The 8,667-nt window shown below is 36.1% G+C and overlaps 1 non-coding gene across 1 annotated transcript; it reads right to left on the bottom strand.

Annotated features, from left to right (window-relative positions):
• Positions 1-8,321: 8,321 nt before the first annotated feature.
• On the bottom strand, positions 8,322-8,428 carry LOC142182389 (small nucleolar RNA R71). The gene has a single exon (XR_012711224.1). It is a non-coding gene; the product is annotated as a small nucleolar RNA R71 (small nucleolar RNA).
• Between the last annotated feature and the right edge of the window lie 239 nt (positions 8,429-8,667).

Below are 8,667 nucleotides of genomic sequence, written 5' to 3'. Positions count from 1 at the left end.
AGGAGTAAGGTGGCGCATGCATGTGTATAATGTAAGCAATTTTCCATCTTTAGTATGGGTAGGAGTGTGTCATGTAGGGCATTTTGCAAAAATTTCAGAGATCAAACGTTGTTCCATTTTGTCCCTATTCAAAACACAGAAGCACCTTAGATTAGGACAATGTTGAAGGTAAAGCCCAGGAGACATACATAGGTTATGCCGTCCCAGTTGACCCAAGCTCCATCTTCATTTGTTGAATCAGTTCGTCGCTTCCCTCCTCACGTACTTGGGCTTTTATGAAGTTGTGGAAAGAACGAGAGTACAGGAAAGTTACACATTTGACTATGCGGTCAAAAATTATTATGGCCTCTAACCGATGCATGTAAATATATTATACATCTATCCGTTTTTTTTTTGGGTGGACGATTATTTTATTCACAAGGAAGTACTTGAAAAGTGGCCCAATTATCTAATTCTGTTTTGACATGTGAATAATGCTGCTCGGTGGGCCGGGCCTGAACCGGACCGGGCCCGCGGTCCTAACGGGCCTGGTGGGCCAGTCCTGGGTGGGCCGGTCTTGGTGGGCCTCCTGAGCCCGTCACGGGCTGGTCTCCATGGTTGAGCCCACGAGCCCGGGACCGTTTGGCCCGGGACCGGCAGGCGGGCCTGGGTCGGTCCTGGCGGGCCTAGCGGACCCAACGGCTATTTTTCAAAAAAAATAAAATAAAATAAAAAAAATTTCAAACGGCCATATTTAAAATCTAGCCGTTTGGGCTGAAAATATGACCGTTTTTTAAGTTAAAAAAATGGCCATTTGGCCCCCAAACTTTATATAATTACACTTTTCCCCATTTCTCAACTATAAATACCCCTCATTCTTTCATTTTTATTCACCAATTCATCAATATCTCTCAATCTCTCTACTACAATTACTTAATTTATTGTTGAAATTTCGTGAAAAATTGTGAAGTTGTTGAATTGAAGTTTTCAAGTGTTCAACGATTTTCAATTTTCAAGAAGTTGTTCGGCAATCCGGTAAACTCGTTTCAACTCTTACGTTTTTAGAATATATTTTTGTGTGGTTTAGTTTGCATAATTATAATTAATATGGCATTTACTTTGAAAAAAATGTTTGGTAAAGGAAAAGATAAAACCGGTGAAAGTAGTGGCCAACCAACTACCCTTCCCCCGGCTCCCCGACCTAGAAAAGATAAGCAAGTTGAAAGTAGTCACCAACCTAGACGTCCTCCTCCTTCCGTAATTCTTGATAGTGATCACCCTTGTTTTCAATTTACCGATAGTGAATTTTATCATAATGTTGCACCAGGTGATAGATTAGATGATGAAATTATGAATGCTCTTTATCCTAATGAAACCATCTTAGAAAATAATGAGGAAAATGAGGATGATGATGAAACTCAAGCACCGGATTTAGATGATACACCTACTAGTCCTCTTAATAACCCAAGTGATGCACCGGTCGACCCACCTGTAGAAACTCCTACTTTTAATAGAGAACCTGCTAAACGCTTAGAAACATCATTAGTTTGGAATTTTTTTACTCAAGTAAGAGAAAAAAATAAGGCTAAGTGTAAAACTTGTGGGAAATTAATGTCGCATAAATATGTAGGAGACCATAGCGGCACAGGTAGTTTGACTAGGCACATAAAAACACACCCTAGAGATAAGGCTAGATTTTTTCAAATGAAAGCGCATCTAGAGGGTACAAGTGTAGATTCTGCGATTAACCCTAGTACAGGTTCAAATCTAGTTCAACCAGGAATTAACACTGTCACTGGAGGTATTTTATATTACGATCCAAATAGAGATCGTGAAGAATTAGCAAAGATGATTACTGTTATGTGCTTACCTTATACTTTTGCTTCTAATCCTAATTGGGTTCATTATATTAGAAGAGTGTTTAATCCTACTTATAAAGGTTGGCCTCGCGCAACAGTTAAGAGTGATATTTATAAATTCAAACATGAATATGAACAATATTTGCGTTATTTATTTACTCATATACCTAATCGGATTTCTATTACTACTGATATTGGTAGAAGTGGTAATGATTGTGATTACCTAACTGTTACAAGTCATTGGATAGATGAAGAATGGATAATGCAAAAACGCATAATTGCATATAGAATAATTAATTCGCGTCACACAGGTAAATTTATAGCTAACACTGTTGCAGATATTTGTAGATATTTTTGCTTTAGCGATAAAATAATGGCAATTTCAATGGATAATGCTTCTAGTAACACCAGTGCTATAGGCATGCTTACAACAACACTAAATCCTGCATTTACTAATATTTTCCATGTTAGATGTATTTGTCATATTTATCATTTAATTGTCGGTGATGGTATGCGAATATTAAACATAGAAATTGAAAAGGTTAGAATGGCTCTTAATTGGCTTTTTTATTCAAACCGTAGAAGTAGACTTAGAGAGTATTTTAAAAAATGTGATGAATATGGCCTTAGAGAAAGAAAGGTTCCTAAACCTTGCCCGACTAGATGGAATTGTATGTACGAAAGTTTAGTAGTAGCATATGAATATAGAAACCCAATGAAATGCAACGTTTAGCTCACAATCCTCTAAAAGAGTTGCGGGCTTAAAAACTCTTAAATCTTGGACGGAGTTCAGGGGGTCTCAAGGTGAAAATTATGATGAAACTTCACATCTAAATGAGCTTCAAGTTTATTTGTCTCAGGGACTTGAAAAGGAGAATCCAGACGGCTCTTTTTATCTTTTGGAATGGTGGAAGGCAAGGGAAAAACATTTTCCTGTTCTTGCAAGGATGGCTCGGGATATTTTATCAATTCAAGCTTCAACTGTTGCATCAGAGAGCGCTTTCAGTCAAGCAAGACTGCAAATAGGTGATCATAGAGCGTCTATGAGGGATAGCTTGGAAAAATCAGTATTGTTTAGAGATTGGATCCGCTCGGAAAGAAGAAACTTTGGAATTGCAGAAGCACAACCGGCGATAGATGAAGCTTATGAAGAAATGATAGCGGAACTTACGGAGGATTCGGCTTCGCCCGGAAGTGGTGATGAACAAGCTTCTTTTCCACCACCACCAACGCAACCTCCTCCGAACCTTGAAGGATTTATGAGATTTGTTAGAGATAATACATAGAATAATATGTAACTTGTATTTTGGCACATCTTCCTTAGTTTTTTTTCCTTCTAATGGTGGTATTAGTACCTTGTTGTGCTCATTCCATTGGGGGAAGGATGACTAAGAAAGATATGTCATTTTTTGGTAATAAAATTTATTGCTTCTACCCATGAGCTTCTTTTCGCAATATTTCTTTGTCTATACTTAGAATTATTTATAAGCTACAATATATACATAATATACAATATATATACTACAAGAAAATATATTTATAAGCTACAATATATACATAAGATACAATATATATACTACAAGAAAATATATAAGAGAATATATATACATAAGATACAATATAATATACTACAAGAAAATATATTATGCTACAATATATACATAATATACAATATATATACTACAAGAAAATATATTTATAAGCTACAATATATACATAAGATACAATATATATACTACAAGAAAATATATAAGAGAATATATATACATAAGATACAATATAATATACTACAAGAAAATATATTATGCTACAATATATACATAATATACAATATATATACTACAAGAAAATATATTATGCGAATATATATACATAAAATACAATATATATACTATAAGAAAATATATAAGAGAATATATATACATAAGATACAATATAATATACTACAAGAAAATATATTATGCTACAATATATACATAATATACAATATATATACTACAAGAAAATATATTATTATGCGAATATATATACATAAGATACAATACATATACTAAAAGAAAATATATAAGAGAATATATATACATAAGATACAATATAATATACTTCAAGAAGTGATATTTATGCATGACAATTTAGTGTTGTACTATTGTTTTGTTATTTTCTTTTTTCGCCAAGCACTTTAATAATTAGATATACATATATACTACATATATATTTTTAATATAGCCATGATACTACAAGAAATTGTCTTAAAAAAAAAAAAAAAAGCCCGCTAGGCCCGCGAAGCCCATGAGCCCGGCCCGTTAAGCACAGGACCATGTGGGCTTAGGCCCGTCACGGGCCGGTTCCACCCATTAGGCCCACGAAGACCGGGACCGCCAGAGCCCGGGACCACGAAGCCCGGGACCGCGAGGCCCGGCCCGTTAGTCCCACTAAGGCCCGGGCCCGGGACAAAATACAGCACTACATGTGAAGTCCAATGTCGTGCCACATACTGCAGAGTATAGACAACCTTGCGGGCGGGGGAAGCAAGATTTATTTGGGGAACTTTCTGAAATAACTATTGTTTGGAGACTTATTGCTTGGCGTAATTATAATTCGATTAATTACATTTCGTAGCTACTAATTATTTGTCATGAGATGTATGTCGTTGTATTCAATTTGGTTGTATACGCTGTATTCAATTCAGATCTATTTATTTTTATATTTTTTGTATTATATTCAATTTCACTGTATTGAATTCAATTGTATTTAATTTAAGAAATAAGGTGTATATCTCTCTATTCAATTCGGCTATATCTATTCTTAGCCGTTCTACATTGTATTCAATTTTACTATATTCAATCCGACTGTATTCAAATAATAAAAAAAATACAAAAATAGTGATATTGGATTGTATTCAATTCATTTTATACTGTATTCAGTTCGGTTGTATTCAAATAACAAAAATTCAAAAAATGCATGAATCTGCCACAAAAAATAACCTTCGGAATACATACAACATACAACCATGGAAGAGGGAACCCATACAGAGTATATTTTCTTTTCTTCTTCACTAGTTCTTCTCCATCACAAATTAATATCCCTCTTCTTCCTTATTTACAGCATCCCTAACGAGAAACTTCACCGTCAAATCATTCAACCAAGGTACCACCAGTCAGTTTATTTAGTCTCTGTTGGTCAGAAAAATAGAATTCGGAAAATGGATAGTGATTCGAGTTCGAATTAGTGATTCCGGTTGATATTTGATTTCTGTTTTGTTCGAGGTCGAATTCGAGGTTCCGTCTGTGGCTTGCAGTTGTGTCATGTTGCCGTTTCGGTTTTCCGATCCAGTTGCCGTCACCGGATTTGCTTGTAATTGCTCGAGTTTTGAAGATTGCTGCTGCGCAGCTTTTCCTCCATTAGTGTACCTAGAGAAGGCATTTGCTATAAAACTCAAAGTATAGCCATGTGTTATAATTATTTTAAAGTGTTTTGGTTTATAATAAATAAGGTACATTAGTTAGCTATAGCATGTAAAATTTTCTTTATTTCTCTAAAGTCTAGTTGACGATGTTTAAGGTTTTGGCCAGAGGATTAGCCTGTTGGATTAGCCCAAAAACATAGCAATCTTCAGAGAAATTATATAATATATTTGAATACATAAATTATATTAATTAAAAAAAACTTATGAATACATTCATGGCATATAGCGAGACAGTGAATACAATGAAATACATAGAAACAACGGGATACATTGAAATACAATGAGAAAAAAAGACAGTGAATACAATGAAATACATGGAATACAACGAGATACATTGAATTACAATGAAAAAAGACAATGAATACAATGAAATACATGAAAATACATTGACATATATTAACAGAAAATCATCCTACAACATCCATATCTCAATTTTTTCAATTGGCAGGGACAGTATTCACGAGGCTAGTGGAACCAACTTATACAACAGTGAGGAACGAGTTTAGGAGGAGAATGGGAAGGAAAATGTCAGTGACAAACTTTGACATATATTAACAGGAAAAGAAGACCCATCAGCAAGAACAACATTAAAAGCAGAGACCAAAAGCTCATCGTGTTGAAACCCAACAAAAACTCTCCATAACTTTAGTTCGTCAAGCCCGTTGTTTATTATGCTTAAAATGGACTGAAACTTGTAGGGTTGATTTTTAGGGTCGGAGGGTTTGATTTTGGATCCGGAAGTGAAAACGTACTGTAGGAATATGCCGTTGCAGTCGTCGGATGCGGGAGCCGGAGCAATTTCTAAAGTGGGCATTGCACAAATCCGGTGGGAGGAGGAGGATCGAAAATTTTAATGGGATGGGGGAAGAGAATGAGATGTATCAAAGTAGAGAGAGAGAAAAAATAGTGTAACTGATTAGCGTATTTAGTGGCTTAGGGCTAGGAGGTAACCAAAATTAAATATTTTGCTATAAACATTAAAAGGTATCAATAGAATATAATTTTTTTAAATGGTATTTATTTAAAATAAATAAGGCGTTGATATGAGGCTATATAGATGATATTTACACCTTAATATTACCATGATTTATTATTTTTTTTATAAGCAAATTGATAACATAATGCTCTAAATGGTGTTCTTTTGCTTTGCAGGAATTAATCTAAGTGAGGAAGCACTATGGAGTATTTTGGAGTCGATAATGTGAAGAAAACACCCAATCAAGAAGTACCCGAGCACAAAGAAGCAAAAATGGACTAAGTGAATTCCATTGCGACCACGGTGGAACCGCAGCAGATCAAGACTCGAGGCAGAATGTTCAGCGTTCACCGCGGTCGAGCCGCGGTCTTGCCGCGACCGCGGTGAACTGTTCACGCGCCAGCAATTTGGAGACCAAAGTGTAATTCGGGGAAAACTTGTCCCAAACTCTTATAAACTTTAGAAGCTCGCCCAAGATATGCGGAAGCTTGTTTTTAGACTATTTTAGAGGCAAGAACAAGTGTGAGAAAAGTAACAAAACATTAGAGTTCTTCTTTCTTCTCATTATTATTGCAATTACCCAAAATGAATAAATTAGTAGTTTTATCTTGTTTTGTCATGAATAGCTAATTTCCTAGTCTAGGGTTCTGATAAACCTATTGAAGGATGAACTTCTTGTTATGTTAAAATAGTTTGCGTAGTTTAATCTCTATTTGTTCAACTATGTGCATATTGTAGTTAATTGACAGGATCCTCAATTAGTTGTGCCTATTTAGTGTGCATAACTCGGGAGAGAGTGCATATTTAGGTAATTGTTGAACAACACCACTCCTAAAGTACATGAGGGATCAATAATTGAGGGTTTAAAGGTGGGATTAGGGATAACGAAGCCTTGGGTGTAATCTAAAGTGAACTGTGATAAATAAAGCTAGCTAGCGTAACTCGGGAGAGTGCGTCTAGTAAATTGTCATGATTACTCGGGAGCAATTTACGGTAATAAGAGTGCTCATGATTGATAGAGATTATTGGGTGAATCTATGTGAAACATAACCAGAAAGGATTCCATCAATAGGGAAAATCATAACCGCAGAACCTTCTCTTAATTATTTACAACTCAATCATAGTTAGTTTTCAGTTGCCTATTTACATTCATTCGTAGTTAGTAAAAATACCATCAACTGTTATTTACAACGTTTGGGAAGTTGATTCCATAGAATTTAGTAAGTCTAACAAGAGTAATTGATAGGTTAATTCCTTGTGGATTCGACTCTGGGCTAAATACTCAGATTATATTTGCAACGTCCGCGTGTCCTTTTATAAGGCATAGTTGGGCGTGATCAATTTTGGCATCGTTGCCGGGAAATTAACAGTGTTATCAATTACAATTGAAAGAAGTACAAAAATTCTTAGTGTAGTCAATTTTCTCTATACCCAATCTTTACATTGAAATTTTAACGTTTGTTGACTTGATTGTACAGGTGCATGCCTAGAAACTCATCGAGAACTGGTGAAGTATTTGAAGCATTATCAGATCTCGAGAGAGTTTTTAAGGCCTTGAATTAGGCCAACCGGAAAAACAAACAACAACAAACAACTAAACAATTCGAATCAGACATGGGGGATCACGAAGTAGACCGAGTTGTACCAATAGTGCCAGTGGCACCTCTTGTGCCAGAGGCTGCTCTCTATGATTGGGCACAACCCAGCTGAAAATCTGGCCACAGCGATTTTAGTCCTGTAGATACAGGATGAATCATTCCAAATCACGAACAACATGCTGCACTTGTTGCAAAACAAGGGACTATTTTCGGGTATACAAGTCGAAGATCCTCAACAGCACTTGAAGAATTTCCTGTCAATCTGCAAAATCTAAAGGCAACCCAACGTAACTCCGGAAGCAATCAAGCTGTTATTGTTTCCATTCTCAGTGACAGTAGCTGCCTAGACCTGGCTAAACTCACTCCCCATTAATTTCTTAACAACTTGGGAGGAGTTAGTCAAGCAATTCGTGAACAAGTTCCACCCACCCAACAAGACTGCTCAACAAATTGATAAAATTTTGAGTTTCAGACAGAAACTAATGGAGACACTGCATGAAACATGGGAACGATTCAAAGGGATGCTGGTTATATGTCCGCACCATGGTATTCCAGATATGATGTTGGGACAGAGGTTTTACATGGGATTGTCAGACAGCATGAAGAACATTGTTGATACTTCAGCTGGTGGAGCATTTTTGAGCAAAACATGGAGAGAAGGCCAGAGTCTGCTTGACAAGACGGCACAGAATTCAGGATGGACAACCAGGAATGCACCTATCACTCCAGTGGTTCACTCAGTGCCCTTAGATCCATCCAACTCTATGGCTGAAAATATGGCCACCTTAT

This window comes from Nicotiana tabacum, chromosome 6, assembly GCF_000715075.1.
Source record: "Nicotiana tabacum cultivar K326 chromosome 6, ASM71507v2, whole genome shotgun sequence".
Lineage (NCBI taxonomy): Eukaryota > Viridiplantae > Streptophyta > Magnoliopsida > Solanales > Solanaceae > Nicotiana > Nicotiana tabacum.
Note: the sequence above shows the minus strand (reverse complement) of the source record. Positions and strands in the feature narration are given on the sequence as shown.